This window comes from Triturus cristatus, chromosome 9, assembly GCF_964204655.1.
Source record: "Triturus cristatus chromosome 9, aTriCri1.1, whole genome shotgun sequence".
Taxonomy (NCBI): domain Eukaryota; kingdom Metazoa; phylum Chordata; class Amphibia; order Caudata; family Salamandridae; genus Triturus; species Triturus cristatus.
The window spans coordinates 1,076,418,719-1,076,441,301 of NC_140592.1; the positions used below are offsets into that span (position 1 = coordinate 1,076,418,719).

Below are 22,583 nucleotides of genomic sequence, written 5' to 3' on the forward strand. Positions count from 1 at the left end.
ACATATGGGAGAGCTAGGCCTTGGTGTAGTGAAAAAAGAATTTAGCAGTTTTTAACTATTAGGACATGTAAAACTCCTAAGTACATGTACCAACTTTTAAATCCAGTGCACTCTGCCCATGGTGCTACCTAGGGCCTACCTTAGGGGTGACTTATATGTAATTAAAGGGAAAGCTTGGGTCTGGCAGGTAGGTGAACTTACCGGGTCAAAATGGCAGTTTAAAACTGCACACATAGGCTCAGTAATGGCAGACTTGAAACTGGTTTAAAGAGCAACTTGTGTGATTCAGGCCCACTAGCAGCATTTGATTTACAGACCCTGGGCACATGTAGTACACTGTACTGGGGACTCATCAGTAAGTCGAATAAGTCAATAATGAAGAAAACCAAATGTCATTACATTTTAGACACAGACTACATGCATTTTAGCTCTGGTCAGCAGGTCAAAAAGTGCACAGAATCCTAAAGCTAGCAAAAACAAAGTGCAGCACACAGTCTCAAACAGAAGGTCAGAAGGCAAAAGGTCAGGGGAAACCACGCCAAAAGATGTGACGTCTAACAGTTATTCTTCAATTGTGATGTGCATTCTTATAAGCTGCACAGTGCCTGAATATGATTGTGCAGTCTTTATCACATAAATAACACATATTGCACAGTTACCAATGCCCATACATGTACTTGCTGGGAATAGCAAAGTCTTTAGTTGTTTGCGAAAAGTTTGCTGATTGGAATTTGTGCATAGTTGAAGCGGGAGGGAGTTCCAGAGCTTGGAGGCATTGTAGGAAAAGAGCCGACCGCCACTTCTGGCCCTTTTTACTCTGGGTACCTTGGCGAGATGCAATTCGTCAGATCTAAGTTCCCTGTTGGCTTTGTAGGGGAGTATCAGGGATGAGTTGATGGGAGGGCATATCCCCAGCAGAGTCTTATGCGCAATACACAGAGTCTTGAATTTGATGCGTTCTTGCACGGGGAGACAGTGGAGGGAGCGAATTGAAGGTTTAGCCGATTGTCTGTTGGAGGTCCCTGTTAATAATCTGGCTGCGCTGTTCTGGACTAGCTGAAGTTTGGAAATTACAGATGAGGGGGAGCCTAGGTAAAGTGCATTCCCGTAGTCCAGCCTGGAAAGTATGAGGGATTGTATCATTAACTTTTTTGCAGGGGGGGAGAAGGGGGAGGATTTTTCGAGCCATTCTAAGCAGGCCAAAACAAGTGCCTGCTGTCTTCCTGGCCTAGGTCCTAAGGTTCAGGTCCTGGTCCAGCCAGATACCCAAACACTTGATCTCTGTTTTGGGGGAGGGAGGAGGGCCATGCTGGGTGGCCACATAAGGTGGGGCTGGAAACTACGGGAGTTACCCAGTACCATAATCTCCATTTTTCCACAATTTAGTTTGAGCTGGGATATGTCCATCCATTTAGAAATTTCTTCTAGGCAGGAGAGGAGCCTGTTAGAGTTGGGGTCCGACTGGTTGAGTGCGACCACTAGTTGTGTGTCGTCCGCATAGGTCACTATGCGGATTCCCGAAGGGGCTACGATGGCTGCTAGGGGGGACTTGCACACATTAAAAAGTGTTGGGCTATGCGAGGAGCCCTGTGGGACCCCGCTAGCTATGGTGGCTGGTTTGGATAGAACATTCTCCTTGAAAACCTGAAAGGTTCTTCCTTCTAAGAAGGAGCGTAGCCATTGAAGAACAGTGCCAGTGACACCGACATTTCTCAAATGCTGGATTAGGGTCGAATGGTTCACAGTGTCAAATGCTGCGCTTAGGTCGAGGAGAATAATGGCTGTGGAGCCTCCAGAGTCAAGGATTTTTTTCCATTCCTCTGTGACTGCTAGCAGGGCCGTTTCGGTACTCTGATGGGGACAGAATCCTGTTTGGGAGGAGTGAAGCAGATTATGTGTTTCAAGAAAGTCTGAGAGGATCTGATTAACAAACTTTTCAGTCACTTTACTGATTCCGGGGAGGAGGGATATTGGACGGTAGTTACCCAGTTCGGTTGGATCTAGGCTTGGTTTTTTAAGTAGATCCTTGACCATAGCTTTTTTCCAGTTCGGGGGGACCGTTCCGGTGTTGAGCGATGTATTGATCAGGTACAATAGGTTAGGAGCTAGGGTGGGGACTGCCTGTTTCAAAATATTCAGAGGCACAGGGTCCCTAGGAGATCCACTCTTTATGGAAGCCAGCATGGGTAGCAGAGTTTCCAGAAACAAGGGGGGGAAGGTCTCGAGAGTGGGCTTGGTGTTAAGTGAGTCTGAATTAATCAGGATCTCCGGGTCTTCATCCCTCTGAGGAAAGGATTCGATGATAGTTTGAACTTTGTCAGTGAAAAATTGCGCTAGTTTATTGCAACGTAGACCAGTGAAGTCGGGAGTTGTACGGGGGCAGGTAATTTGAGTAACTTATTGATTATGGTGAAGGTTTCCCTAGGGAAGTTCTGAGCAGATAAGATCCTATCTTCGTAGTAAGATGCCTGGGCTATTTTTGTCTCAGCTTTGTACTTGCGAATAGCAGATCTGTATTCAAGTTTTTTTGAAGGGAGGAAGTCTTTCCTCCATTGTCTTTCCTTAATTTTACATTGCTGTTTAAGAACACGAAGATTGGGGGTTAACTAGGGGGCATTATGGGACCCTTCTGACTTTTTTATTTTAGTTTTTGGGAGGACTGAATCGAGTGATTGATCCATTCAGTTAAGACAATCTTCATTTGCTGTGATAGGGCAGGGATTAAGTCTTGGTTTGGTTCGTTCTAGTACTTGAATCCATTCCTCTAAGGGAAGCTTAGACCAGGGTCGGCCGAGAGTCCAGGAGGGTTGAGGGGGGGGTTTGTAATGTTGAGGGGACCAAGAGAGGTCCTCTAAACTTGAGAACACTTGGTCTAGGAGGTGGCCTTTCGCATGGGCAGCTTGTGTGATTTTTTGAATCTCTTGAAGCATTGCGAGATCCCTAGTCAGCTCAGTTGCATTTGCTGCTGATTTAACATCAAAGTGGAGGTTAAAGTCTCCGAGTAGGGTGAGATTAGGCGCAGAGCTTGGTAAATTAGATGCAGCCTCCAGAATAGATTGGTGGAAGGAACCCATTGAGCCCGGGGGGCGATAGATGAAGATGCCAGTAAATTATATGGGGGGAGAGAATTCTATGTTAAAGTGGGCATTTTCGCAGTCAGAGACTGGGTTCCCAAGCAGGTGGCAGGTGTAATTATCTTTATAAATAAATACTATCCCGCCACCTCTGCCTATTGAGGGGTCTACTCTTTGGATTGTGAAGCCTTGAGGAAGGGTTTGAATAATGTCTGGTTCTGAGCTGGTATTCAGCCAAGTTTCAGTCAAGAAAAATACGTCTGGGTCTACGTCTTTGAGGAGCATCCAAATCTCCGTAGTGTGTTTAGGGAGGGATCTACAGTTTAATAAGAGGATTCTGAAATGATCAGAGAGTGTTGAGGGTTCCGGACAAGTAGGGGTAAATTTGAACTGGCAGTGAGGGCAGTGGCCCTGGAACTTTTCTGGTGCGATGGAATGGGCACAGGAAGTAGCAAGGGTTCTATTGAACTGTCTGAGCTGGGAGATAGAATAGTGGTAACGATGGGGGGGAGGAGGATGCAGGGTTTCTGGCCCCTGGGCCCTGTCGGCCGCGGACAGGCGCAGACGGGCTTGCCTTAGACGCGCCTTCGGCGTGCTCATTGCGCGCGTCCGATGCGCGCGTCCGATGCGCGGTCGCGTCATCACGCGCCTTTGAAGCGGAGGAGGGAGACACGTCAGAATGCTGACCTGGCGCTCACAAAAGGCGGAAGAGAGAATGATCCCCAGCGCGCTTCGGAGCATTGAACACAGCTCTGCCCCCACAATGCACAGAAGTATATGCAACAATATAGTTAAAATCACAGTATTTAAAAAGGCATTGGTTAAAATGAAAAGACGTTTGTAAAGGACCAGGAGACTCACACAGGTGGTCCGCCTCCAATCACAGTCAGTCTAAGAAGGTCACGTCATCACGCGCCTTTGAAGCGGAGGGGGGAGACGCCTCAGTCCAGCAACCAGAATGCTGACCTGGCACTCACAAAATGCGGAAGAGAGAATTATCCCCAGCGTGCTTCAAAGCATTGAACACAGCTCTGCCCCCACAATACGCAGAAGTATATCCAACAATATAGTTAAAATCACAGTTTTTAAAAAGGCTTTGGTTAAAATGAAAAGACGTTTGTAAAGGACCAGGAGACTCACACAGGTGGTCCGCCTCCAATCACAGTCAGTCTAAGAAGGTCGCGTCATCACGCGCCTTTGTGGCGGAGGAGTGAGACGCCTCGGTCCAGCAACCAGAATGCTGACCTGGCGCTCACAAAATGCGGAAGAGAGAATGATCCCCAGCGCGCTTCAGAGCATTGAACACAGCTCTGCCCCCACAATACACAGAAGTATATGTAACAATATAGTTAAAATCACAGTTTTTAAAAAGGCTTTGGTTAAAATGAAAAGACGTTTGTAAAGGACCAGGAGACTCACACAGGTGGTCCGCCTCCAATCACAGTCAGTCTGTGTTTCCCCTTTTGTTACCGGATGCTCAGTTTCCACAAGTTCCCAGTCTCCACATATTTCCACTTTTTAAAATGTTCCAGTAAGCTACACTGTAGGTCTTAACAAAACCTTAATAGGTACTTCTAGAAATTGGGTCACTGGTTGACTGGGTTGTGAGCCCTGGTCAAGCAGCAACCACAATCCTAAACAGGTTAAGGCACAAGAAACCTCAAATTAACCTGTGCTCAACCCCCTGGTGGCTTGGCACAGAGCAATCAGGCTTAACTCACAGACAATGTGTAAAGTTTTTGTGTAACACTTCAAACAGTAAAATAGTGAAACATCACCCAAAAAGGTCCCACAACAGGTTACAAAATATATCAAAATGTAATAAATAAAACAAGACTGAAACTACAAAAGTCCAATCAGTAGAACCGGAGTTATGAATTGTTAAAGAATAAACTGTAAAATAGCAACAAGAAACAGAAAGAGCAAATGTGACTATCTGGTCATGCTAGACCAGGTCAAGGTCAAATGTTCAGGCCGATCTCAATGAAGCGTTAGTCAGATATAGTCCCAGATTAGTCCAGCTGAAATTGTACCTTCTCAAGTTTTGTGCCAAGAGTCCTTTTCACATTGGAGTGGGTCGCGAGGAACTAAAAAAAGCATCACTGGTGGTAGTCGGCATGGCACGAAGAGAAGGCCAGGCGTCGCAGAGGGTCGGGATGGAGCCTTGCATGGGGAGGTGGAACTTTGTGTTGGCAGTCCTCCACGGCGATCAGTATTTGCTGTGCGAGTACATGGGCTGGAGGTGGCTCCCACTGAATTTCCATATGAGCAGCACAGTTCCAGTATTAACGTGTCCATTCACACAGAGCTCAAAAGCTTGAATCAAGAGCCCACTGAGCCACACAAAGGGTCCAAGATCTGAGGGGCACCACTTGAGGGTCAGGTACTTGCTCAAGACGGGTCCAGGAGCTGTTGGGAAGCCTAATATGTCCCTGAGGTTCAGATCAGGAGGCCAGCAGACCAGTCCCTTGAGTCACTCTGGAGTCCTGTGTTCAAGGTGGGTTGCAGGTACAGTTCTTCTTCCTCTGTCAAAAGGGCAGCAGGCATCAGGACAGGACATCAAACAGCAGCTCCTTCAGAGCAGCTGCCCATCAGAGTGACAGCCTTTCTTCCTGGCAGAGTGTCCACAGGCCTAGAAGTGTACTGAAGTACTGGTGTCTGAGGTCCTTATTTTATACACTGGTGCACTGGTACTGGAAGGTGGGAAAAGCTACTAGACAGTGACTTTGAAGTGCATAGAATTACCTGCCTCCACTGCCAAGGCTGCAAGCTAACTTAAGTGTCAATGCAGGGTCATAAAGCCATTTGGGTGGAGACAGGATCCAGTGAAATTGAGGCTGGGATGAGCTCCTCCTTCTAATCCTGCCAGTGATGGACCACCCAGTCACATCTAAGCTCCCAATGTGTGTGGCTGTCTAAGGGAATGCACAAAGCTCAACTACTAATTAAACCCAGTCATGTGACCAGAGACAGGCTGCAGGCACCAAATGGCTGAGGCAAGAAAATGCCAACTTTCAAAAAGTTTATAAACTAACATATGATCTAGTCACCAAATATTGACATTCTCTGAATTGTAATTTAAACTCTGATTTCAGCATATGTTAGGATATCAAATTAGGATTCCAGAGACACAAAACAAGAACTAATTATCTCTTCCCATTTGGAAATGATGCTTATAAAATGTAATAGGGGCACCTCCAATGTTATCCTATGGGAGACATAGGTCTTGCAGTAGTGAAAAACAAATTGAATAATTTTTCACTACCAGGACGGGTAAAACTTAAAAAGTGCATGTCCTACCTTTTACATACAGTGCAGCCTGTAAGTGAGAATTTATTGTACAGTTAATTATCACCTTTACAATCATATGTTCAGGACAATCTTTTAAAACAGAACCAGAAGGAGATGTATGATGCAGCGGCCAGAGAGACTGACTCCAGAGCACTGGGCTCATGGTTTGATTCCTGACAGCAGCTCAGCACCAGGTGACTCTGGGCAATAGCTCACTTTGGGGCATATTATCAAGACAGGTGATAAAATTATCACTGCTTTAGCGGCAGAAAACTGCCGCTATAACGGCGACAATGGGCTTGATAATATGCTCTATGGAATTCCAATTGAAGCCCATGTTAGATGTGAAGGACATCTAACATAGGCTTCAATTGGAATTCCATAGAGCATATTATCAAGCCCATTATCGTCGTATTAGCGGCAGTTTTCTGTCGCTAAAGCGGAGATAATTTTATCGCCTGTCTTGATAATATGCCCCTTAATCTCCCCGATGGCCCCCAGCGCCTTGAAATTTAAGGGGTGATATGTTTGCACTTTACAAATATGGCTTATTAATATTAACCAGTGATTTAAAATACACCCCCAGGCTCCCAAGGGAATTAGTTAAGACCTTAAAAGGGGCAAAAGTGCAAGACAGACAATTTTTCATAAACAGAAGCTTAGCAGCAGAGTATAAGAAGTGATCCTTTTAGTCAGATACACAGCAGCAAAGTAGATAAAGGAGCAACAATCTATGTGAAGTGCCAAAGTGTGCAAGAGAAAGTGCAAAGCACAGAAATTACATTTTAGCCTGTGCAATGCTTTCTATAATTGGCCTGAGCCTTCCCACAGCATTCATTTTTAGACAGCAGAAAAGATATAAAAAGTGCTGAGTGAGAGACAGCAAACAGTTAATCCAAGGATTCTTTGGATGTTGGCTCTGAGCATTTATTAAACAATAATGTTGATGGCCAGAACTGATATGGAATATGCAGATGCAAAGGAAGCACAAGTGGTCCCAAGGTTGCTGCAGATGTTTGAAGTTTAGTAGCAGCTGTACAACAAACGATGATCCTCATAAAAATACTCTTGGGGACTCGAACAAGTAGAAAGTGCAAAGTGCATTAGTACAATGGATTACCCCTGGAATGCTTCAAATGTTCAATAGCAGCTATTTAATGAGTAAGACAGATTTAAGGACCAAATTCTGCAACAAGAGTGGTGTTTGCAGAGCCTAGTTGCACTATGGTCATCCAAAGGAATTTAACTGTTTTGAACTTTAGTGTGGTATTCACTGAGTTCAGGCTGGCGATTACAGCTTGATGGCTGGTTCAAGCTCCCAAGCAAACAAAGTCTCTATGAAGTAGATATTTTTTTAGCTGTAACAATGAAGGGTAAATGCATAGTATGTGAGTGGTAGTTTCTTCACTCAAGTCACAAAGGCAACACTTTGCTCCTTGAGGTGCAGTGTTCACAATGCCGGGAGGTGAGCCCACAAGTTCCAGTGCCCCAGTCGCAGTGCCACTAATCTGGCTTTTAGCCATAGCAGATAAGTGCAGGTGATGTATTTCTTCTTTTTCTAGGGGCTAAAGGAGTTGATTACTGCCCATGCACACAGATGCTTGCTTAGTGCTGGCATATCTTATAGCCTTGACAGTTTCTTTATGGTGTCTGCAGTAAGCTTTTTGAATGCCTACTGTGTGAGATTTTTCCTTCATGCCTATGTGAGTGAAAGATTGTTTAATTTGTCTTATAGATAGTGATTGTATGAGGATCCCAAGCTCTCTAGGTCATCCGCATAGAGCAGGTGTGTCATATGTTGACCTACCAGTTTGGGAGGTTGACAGTTAACTTTGCCATGGGCCACCAACAGGTCAGCGTGTACAGATTAAAATTCAAGTGGGCGAGTATACAGCCTTGTTTCAACCACGACTTTCTGGGGATCATTCTTCAAATGCATGTGCCAACCTCTAGTTTGACCCGCACCCAGGTGTTTGAGTACGGCTGTTCAATTGGTTTCCGTAAATTGTCTGGAAGTCCCCAGTCCCACAGTCTGCACCACAGAGAAGCTCTAGGGATGCTGTCAAAGGCAGATTAGAAGTCTATGAAACAGGTGCAGAGCAAAGATCCAATCCTGAGAACTTTGTCGTGCATTAGGACGGATGCCATCAGATTTGGTTTGGTGCCGCAGTTGTCTCTGAAGCTTTTAGGTCATTGAGCAGAATGATGGTAAATAGTTTGGAGTAGTTATCAAATAGTGCTATAAGGCGGTAATTGCGAGGTTGAGATTAAGATCCCCCTTTGAAGATTGCCTGAATAATTAATCCTCTCCAGTAGTCTGGAATGCGGTTGATTGCCAAGCAGAATCTGACCAATCGTGACATTGCCAACACCCAGAATGGGGGTTAGGATGTAAAGATGGCTGTTGGAAGCCGGTTTGTGCTGGGAGCCCCTTCTTTCCACATTCTCTCCAGCAGACTTCTGATGAGGTTGCGCAGTTATTTAGGATTTTGTTCCCCGGGCATTCTTCTGCCAGGCCAATTGCAGGAGTCTTTAAGACTTCTGAAATGTCAGGGTGATAATTTGAGCATGGCTGAGAAAGTACAGAGTCACAGATTTATTGTCAATTGAAAAGTGAGATGGCAAAAATTAGGCCAATGCAATTTCAGGAATATCTGAGTTGGTGCCTTTCTAAACTTCAATTAGCGTTTGGTTGGCTATAGACCAGAATTGTTTGGCAATCTTTTTCTTGCTCATTTGCAAGAGCCGAGCCCAGAAATCATCTTTCTTTGTTTTTTTAGACAGCCAGATTGATTTTCTAAAGTTAGCCTGTAATTTTATGGCTTAAGTTTCGAACTTGGAGAGAAGGGATGCAGTAAAAGGAAAGCATGTTGCCATGTACTTCATTCTTCAGGGCTTTCTGGATCCTTGTTAATCTGAGTCTGGCAGTGGGCACAAAAGACTTTGTTCGAGCATGGTTTGTGCTGTGGAATTTCTGGAGAATGCGATTGGAAAAAAGTGTGCATTGTTTGATACAAAAGATGGAGCAAGTGGCAATTGCACAATGTTGTGTTCTGATCCAGGTGATTGCCTCATGGTACTCTATTTATCCCATTTCAACATTTCAAGATTTTCTGTGTACACGCCAGAGCTGATAGAAGGAACAACCTCCAGTTTCGAGGCACAAATTGGCAGAAGAATTTGCTGAGGTCACTGTTGTTGCACAGATTCTACTGGTAAAGCAAAACTGTGTGTTAGGTCAACAGGTCCATTAGAATGCAGGGACTGAGTCTCTCTACTAGATCAGTACATGTTGGCCCAAATCCTGGCTAGGTCACATTACCTCACCTGAACTCCTAACCTTCCCAGAGTAACAGATGATTTTGGCAACCTCAAACATGACCCTATCATCCCCAGGGGAACCATAGAAACAGATCCTCCCCATTTGTTACTCACTCACTCATGCATGCCTGTGGTAAATACAAGACATGAAGAAAGTTTACAATATATTTTTTGAAACTATTGTAGTCTATTATGAAGCACATGTACTGTGCTCATTAGATAGATGCAACTAAACAAAGTAATTAGCATTACTAACAGGGTGCATAGGACAAACATTCTAACCATGCCAAATTATCTATCTTGCTATGCCTACCGTTACTGTGTGAGCACAGGGCTATATTTGCAATCTCTGGGATTGGCCTAAGACTTCATACCTGATGTATGTAGTTAGGTGGTCCCCATCATGAATGTAAATCTAAATTATGAAAGGCTGCATATCAGGCACTACGCTTGTTCCTGAACAGTACTCTCTGCACAAATCCTTCTCTCTGGTTGCCAAGGGGATGGGGCACAGTTTATAAGGTAAAACTACTGTGCTGGAAGATACAGCTGGCCAAACGGGTTGTGTCTACCATTAGGAGCTGTTGTTGAATGAGCAGAGAAAAACAGTACACAATTGTGTTATGTGTTCGGAGTAACCTTGTGCAATATGTGCAAACTAAATCCCAGGAACAGTCCCCGAATAAGAAGTAACATGTACAGCATATTTCCAAAAGAATGTCATGAAAAAAAGTGTTTTATATGTGGCCATGCAGGGCAGAGGCAAGAAACGCCAAACTAAGGGAGAACAAAAGTGGGCCCAAAAGAGAACACACTACACTGTCAAATCGATCACCTAAGGAGAAGTTAAATGAATACCTAGATAGAGCGGCTGAACACAAGGTGACATCAATGTGGGAGATGGATTTTTCTGGTGCTTGTGTCCAGCCTGGTGGCGTTTCTCCACTCGGTCAACCTTTTAAGAGCCTGAGGACCAGAAATTCACAGTTTGAGAGGAAGGACTCAGCCAGTTTACTCCATTGGGTTTTTGTGGGAACCTCTCTCTGCACTGTGCCCAACTACTAAGCTCCATGAGATTTATGGGAGAGAGTTGATGCCTCGTCACTTGTCAATTGGTTGATAGTGTTGTAGGTGTTTTCTGTGGCCTTCTTCCACTGAACAGCACTTTGGAAAAGTGGAATGGCTGCTTGCCAAGCACCTCTAGCCGACTAGACAACAGGTTTGTGGGTTTCAATATAAAGTGAGTGTTGGAGATAGACTAAGCCCCTAATGCGCCATCTTTTTTCGCTGCCTAAACGTCAGCAGAAGAAAGGCTTATTTCAAGAAGCGTACCGGAAGCCAGTACACCTGCCATCAGCAGTACAAATGCCTGTAAGGCACACGAGGGCTGCTATGGCTCTACTGCCTGTAGTTTAATTCAGCATGATTTTCACGGCCTATTAAATATGTCCACAGACACCCATATTTCTGTCCGACACCGGTCCACCCATCGGTGCATGGATTTGTTGGGCCATAAAAATAAACAGGGACTCTTCAGGACAACTATGTAAAGAGACAGCATCATATTATTTGTTCATTGGGTGGAGCAGAACTGCAGAAAGCACCCGAAAAAAACAGGACTTCCAAATTGGTAACAACTTCAAATCAATGGAACACTCTAGAAAGCCAAATAGGAACATCATGCTGCATCGACAAATCTGAAAAAATCCTGAAATTATTTCTTATTAAAATGAACCCACAACAGCATCCCCGCACACACACTAGCCGTAGCTAGGGGAATCATTGCAAAGGGCAGGCAGTACACAGAAGCAGATTGCGTGTGCGGAGGCAAGAATGGGGAAGGGAAACCTTAGGTTCTAAATCCATAAAATATTCGCAGTCATTTCAAAGTTCTTTTGCTTAAAAAAGAGCCGCTGTCCTCAGCGGCCACAAATTATTGGCTGTATTCGGAAAGGGAACCATTAATTAAACTGTATAGATTATGTTCTATAAAAAAAATACCATGATCATAAAGAATGTGTTCATGAAATATGGAAGTACTATGTCATGCTATGAGTAGAACATACTAGCAGATAAACAAATACTTCTGTTGGTGGAACTTTAAGTTACAATGATCCAGGGGCAGAGGGTGGCAGAGCACCACATCTCGAGTACTCAGTAACAGTGTGAGCTGGGTATGACCCGCAGAGGGTGATGGGGTCTGTGTCACATCACACCCACTCAAGTACAGCCTTGAAATATTGAGAGGGTGGAATAAGGGGTCAAGTTGTTTAATTCTGATCTTTTCCTGATTTTCCAGATGTGTAAAACGTGCTTGCTTTAACAAAAACACTCGAACGTCCAGGCATGAAAAGATGTTGAGGGGTGAGATGTGTTCCTTATCTCTAGTCATGACTCGTGATAAGAGGCGCCACTCAAACAAGCTTTACCGGTGGAGTGTGCCGCCAGCCCTCGTCACGGGTAACCACCATACACACCAGACACCAGCAGAGCAAACGAGAAAGATTTATCATTTTCTCTTTCTGTGAGCACCGGTTTTCATCGTCTGTTAGCTGGGATTTTTTTTTTTTAATTTAGGAGAAACTGAAGCCATTTTGTGTTGAGTCTGAAGCAGAACTAGTGAGCGCTCTGGAGCAGAACAGAACGGTTCCCTAAGTGCGTATTCGCAATAGGCAACACATTTCACATACAAGCAAATCAATATCGGTAGACGTATGTACATTTGCGCTTGTGATGTGTGTATATGTATGTGAATAATTAAAGTGGAAGGGTATTTAAGTATATCTCTATGGGCATCTATGTTAGTTAACAAAATATAGATCTATGCTATGACAGTGAAAATGGAGGTAGCCAAATTAAGGATGTTACTGGGGAGAAAGTATACGAATAAATGTATGCCCCTCCCCAACTCCCATTTTGTACCACAGAACAAATGTCAGATTTCATGTTATTGCCATAGAGCAACCCATCTAATGTGAAAAAAAACACACGCTTCTTCCTCAGAGATTATTTGCTACTATTTCTTTAAAGTATACTATCTCTGCTGATGCTCACAAGGCCTATTCAGTGTGCCTGCATCTCACTGAACGTATTTAATCTACTATCTCCTCTTAAAGGTTTATTATATAGAGATGTATGTGTTTATAACTACTAAACAAGCCATGCATAAAGTATGCAAAGGGTAACGCGTTATGTGCTACCACTTTTGAGTTAGGGAATAGCCCTTATGACACACTTGAGACTTTGCTTCCTGTAAAACACTGCCCCTCCCATACTAAACAACGCTTGCAAATAATACACTACACTTTGCCCATAGATAGATAGATAGATAGATAGATAGATAGATAGATAGATAGATAGATAGATAGATGGATGGATGGATGGATGGATGGATGGATGGATGGATGGATGGATGGATGGATGGATGGATGGATGGATGGATGGATGGATGGATGGATGGATGGATGGATGGATGGATGGATGGATGGATGGATGGATGGATGGATGGATGGATGGATGGATGGATGGATGGATGGATGGATGGATGGATGTTTTGCGTTTACTCGTTGTTTTCTTTCCTGCAATTGAAATGTTTCTAATAGCTAATAGATACAAAAGCTAAGATGCAGCCAGTTGATTTGCTTTGCTAACACTTTCAGCCAATTTCATCAACTGTTGGAACTTTTTAAAACATCACCAGCGAGCTCGATATTTTACCAGCTATCCATCGAGTCAAATACAAGAATGATAAATGCAAGGACATAATTATACTTATGCACTAAAAAAATCACACCACTGAAATGTACTGTCACAGTCTTGCAAGGAATGTGATAATGAGCAACAACACTAAATAAGGAACCGAGACGAACGACGGAGAAAGGGATGACGGTAGAGAGGAAAGGGGAAGGGAGAGAGGGAGAGTAAGACGTAGGGACAGGAGAGGGAGAAAGGAAGAGAGAGAGGGAGTAGGGAGAGGGAGATGTGAAAAATGCAGAGTGACAGAGAGAGTGCGCGTGTCCTCATGAACGTGTGTGTGAGCTCCTCTCCACTCATGCGCGTGCACGTGGCATTTCTCTGCCCACAAGTGCACGGTGTGTCTGTTCCACATAACCTTCAGAAGCTGAAAACCTACTCTGATGTCATTATCCCCTTCAGCATACCATTAGCAACATCGGGCACATGTTTTCAGAAACCTCATTAGGTACTGGAAGCAGATGCTCGTCGTAGGTGCACAATGGCAATGTAATGCCTTACAATTCTTTGAGTGTGAACCTCGGGGAGACATTCAAACCGTGTGAATAATTGCAACAGAAGTGTGCCTTCTCGAATAAAACAAAGCTTTGGAAGTGCCTCTCGTTCAAAAAATACATGTGTTGAATCAAATGTATTTTTACAGCAGAAACTGTCCCTTGGAGTTCTGTACCAAGCATGTCTGCAAGAACAGGTCACGTGACGGAGCAGCAGGTTAATTTGAGATTTGCATGAACATCAGTGTTATGACGTAGAAGGAGTCAGCCAGGTGGTTGGTAGACTCTGGCGTTCCAATCTTAGAGTTGCGTCTTTTCAAAGCCCCTCTTGATCTTGAAGTGTGGAAATTTCCTTTAGATTCTTCGAGCAGCAATTGAAAACAGAAGGGTCTCGATTGCCTGCTGTCCCCCCTGCAAAGCACAATTGCATCGTCTGTCTTTCTCAAACTAAATGATTTTACATTTTCTACAATGAATCATGTCATCTCTGGCATGCAGGACTGTGAACCACCAGCTTTAGATCAGCCCACAGTCATGCTGCTGGAGTAAAGCCACTGTGTTTGGCTACAAGACCAGCCACGCAGAGCCAGAAAAAGAAACGTGGCATTTCAGGGGATTTGAAATGCATTCAATAATCCCCGAACAATAATCCAGTTGTGTGTGTTGGTACAGAGCTCGTTTGCCTATGTGGGCGTATGTGTGCTCATTTCAACATTAATTATTTATTAAATGTTGTCATGATTTTCTAAAAATAGATGCAACTGGGAAACACCTTTCTGAAGTCTGTAAAACGTCCATTTCCCTCCTCTGCCCGGCGCTTTTAAAGTCCCATCCCTCGGCGGTTGCATATTGCAAAGGGGATACATCAAGGGCGACGAAAGAAAACCCTCGTGTTCTACCAGTTGTATCTTTCTTGCGTTCTGTCAAGCAAATGGCACACAAAATGGCGTGATCACAATGTTCCCATTATTTACGTCTCTGACGCAAAGGCTTGTGAAAACCTCCCTTTCTAGTCTTGCACCATGTTCAATCTGATAATTAAGGCTATGTTTTACAACTGCGTGTGCCAACAGCCATGGGGACACACGAATCTTCTTCCATCACCACAGCAGTTAAAAGTAGAACACCGCACAGCCTTCTTAATAGCCACTCCTGGGTGGTAAAAAAAAATGGAGCATTATTATTGTTTTCAAATGAATGTACAAACCATGCCCGGCCCAAGCCTCCCGCATACATGCCAACAGGCCAAATGCGCACGGGAGACGTATTTTTTGGCCGTCTCCCTCCTCACGTTGCCTCTTCTTCGATATAAGTGAATGGAGAAAATGCAGTCCCCGATAATTTTTTCATAATCTCCCTTTTTTCCATTTAGAAATGTTAGCATGTACGCTCCTGCAGCAGGTGTCGCCATTTTCGGAGCCCCGCCAAAAGCGGGCCTGCGGCCTGCACAACAGGGCGGAGAGCCCTGCGCGGCCTGCTCTTTGCGCCCCCTTCCGGCCAGGGCCAAGCGGCAGCTCCTATGACGCCTTTTTCCCGCACTCCAGCAATGTCCTGCAAGCAGAAAATGCCATCACCTGGAGAGCTGCGAAACTGCAGCGCGGAGCAGAGCTCCCTAGGCGGCAGACGCAAAGAGCTCGAGTCCCTCAGGCGATCCAGAACGCACCGGTGCAGACTTGGCTCCTGCAGGGTCGGCGGCAGCCCCCGCCCGGCCGGTCTGCCAGCCACCACTGGCTGCAAAAACTTACAGACGTAAAGAGCATAACGCATCTGAATTATTAAAATGATCTCCACACAAACATGCAACATTTACGAGGCGAGTTTGGGAGTGCTTTATCGTGTTAAACCCAACCCTGGCGTCCCTGTGGAGTTGGGTATACGTCCCAGGGGAGAATCAAAAACATGCAGGAAGTAACCACGACATGTCATCTCCGTGCATCGGATGGGGCGAGCATCACCACCACATGCACAAGCACAGTCTTATTCATCTAGTTCCGGGACACTTACCCCCGCATCACTCTGCTCACGTACACCACCCACATCACACGTGCACGTGCCATATTGTCACGCAGAGTGCACTTGTTTTTATCGCTTCCCTTCAAGGAATATGCAGTCACTGGATGAATTTCTTACATTTCAACATAAGTAGAACTACACCGCATCATGTTTTATCGCATTAAAAGCAAACGGGCAGCTGAACCATGGGGATGAGTGGACAGGTATATGTATAGCACTGTCTGATAAAAAAAAGTATACCGTAGCCCTATCGGCAGCTGCCCCGCCTCCCTTTCCCTCTATAGAGAATGGAATAACATTAGTCTTGACAGTAACCGGGCAGACAACCTCGATCTAAAACATGGAGTGTGGCATTGGTCCCATCACTCGGTGAGAGATTGAGCGCCCATGAACAGATTTATTTGGCTTATAAATATTGCTCAATAACATGCAATGCACGCCCTCTTTTAGCCAATAACGGTATACGAAATACTACCCGTACAGAACGGGACCTGCAATGCAGGCAAAACAACGCACACAGGATTATTATAAAATGAGATAACGGTGGGCTCGTTACCTGCTGCATCTAGGGGGAAGGGGGCGCGGTAGCACGCTTTACCTGGAGAAATGGCAAGAGCGATGCGGCAGGCGGTGTTGTGGCGGGGGTCCTTCGCCGGGTCTGCTCTCCGCCCTGGCTCCGCACGGACATTCTAGGCATGGAAGTTGAGTGTGAGCACAAGTAGGGGCCGGCCTGTAATCAGGTCGGCTGTATCCATGAAGCGGGCAGCCTCGGGGCTAGAGGGCAGAGACGGGCCGCTGCAATCTGAGCCGGGCTCTACAGTCATCTCCAGGGCAGGAAAAAACACAGGCAGCAGCGCGATCTGGTTGGCATATCCTTTCAATCACATCCCTTCATGTTGCCTGCAGACCAAATCTACTTAGCTCGGCAGCAGCTGACATTATTGACGTTTCCTTTCACGATCCAGAAAAGGAACCAGTTTAGAGCCCCGTCTGCGGTGCCAAAGAGGTCGAAGGAAGCAACCCCCAAAGGGAACTTTGCGCCCTGACGAGCGGCGACCAAGCCAGCCCTCTGAGAACCGCTTTTGACCTTGCGATGTGCCTATTCCAGGTCTGTCCTCGAGCCCTGCTCCTGAAACCCTCTCCGTCGAGCAAAAATGAGCACCTTGGCAAGCAGAGCCTCCACTAGACCAGCCGTGACTGGGGGCTGCTCGGCGTGCGTGCACGGTAATCCTTTGCTTTGTGGGTCTGGAATCCGCTAGTTAGCAGCATAGCTTCTCCTCCGTGACAAAACAGGCTCTCTCACAATACGCAGGAAACTTAGAACAGCAAAAATCCCTCTCCAAGGTGCTGAAGGAAACCGACACACTTAAGCCGCCGGCCCATTCATCTCGGGTGTGTTCAATCGCCCAGTCTCTATTCAGCCGTGTTATTGCAGGGTGCAGTAGGTATAAACCCGCACAGCAAGGGGTACATTCAGGGTACGACTAGCCCGTTTCCCCCGACGATCTGCCCCCGGTGAGCCATTGCAGGTCCCCCCTGCGTGCGCACACCCTGCGATCCGCCTCGTGCCTCACGCCACCTCCACCCTACCTTGAAAAAAAGCGCACGCACGACAGCGGCTGCGAGTCAGTTTCGCGCGACGATCTCCAGCCGCCCCTGGCAGCGGGAGGCAGTGCGCGTCTCCTTCTCATCCCAGCCGGCCGGAGCCATGCCCACTCACCCGGGCAGCCTGGCCCGGCTCAGCAGAGCCAGCAGAGAGAGCCGCCACCGAGCCTTCAGTTTCGACAGTGAGAGCGGTTGAGCGGCTGCGGGGGGAAAGTCAGATCAAATCTCAGCAGGCAGGACTGCACCGCTGCTCCCAGCACTTCCCCGGTCCAGCCTCCACGCTGAGTTAATCCCGAGACTGACTGAAAGCCACTGAGTGCCCTGTCCAGGGCGTTTAATATGGAAGCGGGATGTCTTCTTCTGCTTTCCACCTCTTTGGCCCGGAAAGGGGGCCGCTGCCCGGTGAGATACGGTAAACCTGTGCCACTGGCATTACATAACCCGAGAAATGCCCGAATGCCACGTATTTAGGGAGGCGGGGCACCCTCGGAACCCGAATGTATGGTTTGTTTCCATCGACCCGCTATTGAAAAGGCATCTTACGATAAACAGAATATATTAAAAAACACAACCTCTGGTTGTCGTGGGAGAAGAGATCCTTAGAGGGAATGACATAAGGTCGTTTGAAGAGTACAGCGCGCAGCCTGTCGATCTGGGACGGGGACACCAGGAGGCTTCCCATTCGCGCATCAAGTACAGCAGACGGATCGTGTAATGGAGATGCGGGGGCGGGGCGAGAAGGCAGGAGGGAGACGGGGCAAACGGCAGCCTAGAGCCTGTCAGCTTCCCCGAAGGCACTATTAAATGCCCTCCAACATCAGCAGCAGACTTCCAAATGTATCCGTAGCCACCGGATCTCCCGTCGCTCCTTGCCGCAGACACTGGACCCTCATCAGTGGTGCAGCTAGAAGGGTCCTGGGTTTAGGCTTAAAGTGTCCCGGGGCAGACGCCTGCCACCCTCACAGTGAGAGGACTGTGGGGGGCTCGCATATGCGTCCTACCGGAAACTGGTCTGAAGACACTGCTAAAAGCACCATGCACTCACCGGAGGGTACAGCTGGAGGTACCTCAAACACGGAGGAGGGCACTGGAGGCACCTCAAACTCGGAGGAGGGCACGGCTGGAGGTACCTCAAACTCGTCGGAGGACACGGCTAGAGGTACTTCAAACTCGGAGGAGGGCACGGCTGGAGGTATCTCAAACTCAGCAGAGGGCTCGGCTGGAGGTACCTCAAAAGCAGCGGAGAGCACGGCTGGAGGTACCTCAAATTTAGCGAAGGGCACGGCTAAAGGCCCTCAAACTCAGCGGAGGGCACGTCTGGTGGTATCTCATACCATGCTGAAGGCACGGCTGGAGGTACCTCACACTGAGCAGAGGGCAGGACTGCAGGTACCCCACACCGTGCTGAGGGCACGAATAGATGTACTTCATTCTGAGGGCTACACTGAAAGAATCGTGCATGGAGGGCGTTGCTGGAAAAACCTCTTTCAAAATGCATGTTTAGGTCAAACCCTGCAAAGATATTCCTGGGTTAAACTCACACAGGGACAACGTAGAGAAAGGAGCGACTGTCACATTATCTGGGAAACTCACGTGAGCAGAGCTGTTGGAAGCGGACGGATATAGAACTTCAAAAGGAACTTACAGAGGGCACTGCTCCAGGACTCTTTGGGAGCACCAGTGGCGGAAGTGCACAAATGGGCGATGTGGGGGGACGCCTGCACAGATGGCGGAGGAAGGTGTAACTAAGGGCCGTAATGAAGGAACAAAGGGCGCCAGGGAGTATATATTCACTGGGACGCTGGTGCAGAGGCTCACATGCCACGATGGTGGAGGGCAAACTGCGTGCATTGCCGGAGAAAGCTCACAAAGAGACCACTTTTGTAGGATGCTTGCAGGGAAGACGCTTCTTGAGGCCCCCACACTGAGGGCGGAGCTGACGGAAGCATCCATTGGAGGGCACGTGCCAAGAGGGCACTCCTGCAGCTGGAGGCAACTGAATGAAGGCCCCGCTTGAGGACTCACGCCCAAAGGCACTTCTGGTGGAGGTCCCACTAAGGATAGTGCTTGAGCAAGAATCCACAGAGGGCATTGATGGAGGGCACGTGCCAAGAGAGCACGCTTGTAGGGAGCATGCACTAAAACACAGCCGAAAGAAGCATACTCAGTGCTGCTGCTGGAAACTGAATGTAAGCTCTGTTTGAGTAAGCACCCTGAGGGCGCTTCTGGAGAAAGCTCACTCCGAGGGCGCTACTGAAGGAAGAATCCGGCGAGGGGAGTGCTGTAGAAAGCCTCTCGCAGAGAACACTCTCGTAGGGAGCTCACACCGAGGACACTGCTGAAAGAAGCATACCCAATACTGCTGGTGGAAACTGAATGAAGGCTGTTTCAGTAATCACTCCATGGCACTTCTTGAGGAAGTTCTCACTGAGGGCACTGCTGAGGGCAGGGCTGGAGGAGGGCACTTGCAAAGAGAGCACTCACGGAGCTCGCTCGCACTGAGAACACTGCTGAAAGAAGCATACACAGTGCTGCTGGTGGAAACTGAATGAAGGCTCTGCTTGAGTAATCACCCCAGAGGGCACTTCTCGAAGGAACACTCAGTGGGAACACTGCTGAGGGCGAGGCTGGGGGAAGGCATTTGCAAAGAGAGCACTCTTGAAGTGAGCTCGCACTGAGAACACTGCTGAAAGAAGCATACACAATACTGCTGGTGGAGACTGAATGAGGGCTCTGCTTGAGTAATCACACCCGAGGACACTTCTGGAGGAAGGCAGGGCTGGGGGGAGGCATTTGCAAAGAGAGCACTCTTGAAGCGAGCTCGCACTGAGAACACTGCTGAAAGAAGCATACACAGTGCTGCTGGTGGAAACTGAATGAGGGCTCTGCTTGAGTAATCACCCCAGAGGGCACTTCTCGAAGGAACACTCAGTGGGAACACTGCTGAGGGCGAGGCTGGGGGAAGGCATTTGCAAAGAGAGCACTCTTGAAGTGAGCTCGCACTGAGAACACTGCTGAAAGAAGCATACTCAGTGCTGCTGGTGGAAACTGAATGAGGGCTCTGCTTGAGTAATCACCCCAGAGGGCACTTCTCGAAGGAACACTCAGTGGGAACACTGCTGAGGGCGAGGCTGGGGGAAGGCATTTGCAAAGAGAGCACTCTTGTAGGGAGTTCTCACTGAGGACACTGCTGAAAGAAGTATACACAGTGCTGTTTGTGGGAATTGAATGAAGACTTTGCTTGAGTAATCACCCCACGGTCACTTCTTGAGGAAGCTCTCAGTGAATGCACTCTTGAGGGCACGGCGGGAGGATGGCACACGCAGAGAGCCCTCTTGTAAGGAGCTTGCACTGACAGCATTGCTGAAAGAAGTATAAACTGTGCTGCTGGTGGAAACTCCGAATGAAGGCTCTGCTTGAATGATCATCCTCCAGACACTTGTAGAGGAAGCTCTTAGTGAGGGCACTGCTGAGGGCACGGCTGGAGGAGGGCACATGCAAAGAGAGCCATCTTGTAGGGAGCTTGCACTGACAACACTGCTGAACAAAGCATACACAGTGCTGCTGGTGGAAACTGAATGAAGGCTGTTTCAGTAATCACCTCCGATGGCTCTTCCTGAAGAAGTTCTCAGTGAGGGCACTGTTGAGGGCAGGACTGGAAGAGGACACATGCAGAGGGAGCACTCTTGTAGGGATCTTGCACTGAGAACACTGGTATAAGAAGCATACACAGTGCTGCTGGTGGAGTTTCCAAATGAGGGCTCTGCTGAAAAAGCTCCCATAAGGGCACCTCTGCAGGAAGCTTACACTGAGGGTACTGCTGAATGATGCTCCCAGTAAGACAACTCCTGTAGGATGATTGCACTGAGGACACTGCTGTATGATGCTCACACTGAGGACATTGCTGAAAAAGGTATACACAGAAAGCACTGCTAGAGGAAGTGAAGAATGAGGGAACTGCTAAGGGAAGCACCCACCTCGGGTGATGCTAGTGGGCACACACAGGGCAGTGCTAAAGAAACCTTGTATGAACATCAAAGTTCAAGAATACAAGTGATGTAATAGGGGTTCAAACAGGCTCACCTCAAGGAAGGTCATTGGGTCCCATACCACCTCGTTTGCATTAAAACCATCTATAATAGTGGTCTAGTGGGCTGCTCACATCCGTGGACCCTGGTGTCACTGTACCTGCAGTAACTATTGGCACACTTCTGGAGGAAATGTACACAGAGGGTACTTATGTAGAGAGCTCCTACTGCTAGATAAAGTATATATTGGTAGAACTACTAGAAGAAGCACCGCTGAGGGCACAGATTAAATAAATGCCTATAGGAGGGGGGTGGGCGCACACTGCCTCCCACTCCAGAACTCAGTTAGCCCCGATGCATCATGACAAATGCAGTGCATGATAACACTTTCTTCGGTGTCAGGTTTTGCCTTTTCACCCTTGTTGGAGCAGCCAGTGCTGTGTATCTCTACACACGTGTTTCAGGATAACTGTCTTTCTTCAGTAGAGAGCAACACTTTTTTTGCGGGTGCTGGAGATGCTGCCCAAAGTCTTCTCAGGTCTCAGTACCACTCGCTGGGCGCAGGTGCATCAACCAGAGCTCGTCAGTTTGTTCGCTCAAGGGAGCCTCTTCAAATAGGAGAGGGGTGGGTGCACACTGCCTCACACTCCAGCACTCAGTGTGCCCTGATGCATTATGATAAATGCAGTGCATGATGACACTTTCTTCGGTGTCAGACTTTAGTTTTTCACCCTTGTTGGAGCAGCCAGTGCTGTGTATCTCTAGACACGTGTTTCAGGATAACCGTCCTTCTTCAGTAGAGAGCAAAACTTTTTTGGGGGTGCTGGAGATGCTGCCCAAAGTCTTCTCAGGTCTCAGTACCACTCGCTGGGCGCAGGTGCATCAACCAGAGCTCGTCAGTTTGTTCGCTCAAGGGAGCCTCTTCAAATAGGAGGGGGGTGGGTGCACACTGCCTCACACTCCAGCACTCAGTGTGCCCTGATGCATTATGATAAATGCAGTGC

General features: G+C 47.3%; 1 protein-coding gene across 3 annotated transcripts in view; it reads right to left on the reverse strand.

Annotated features, from left to right (window-relative positions):
• The window catches only part of LRFN5 (leucine rich repeat and fibronectin type III domain containing 5), a 1,003,469-nt gene extending 985,311 nt beyond the window's left edge, over positions 1 to 18,158 (reverse strand). For 2 of the 3 annotated variants that reach the window (XM_085626948.1, XM_085626947.1), the window contains exon 1: positions 16,545 to 18,158. The gene's annotated coding sequence lies outside the window, so the exon portion shown is untranslated. The remainder of the gene's footprint in view (positions 1 to 16,544) is intronic. The other variant, XM_085626949.1, reaches the window with a different exon arrangement.
• Between the last annotated feature and the right edge of the window lie 4,425 nt (positions 18,159 to 22,583).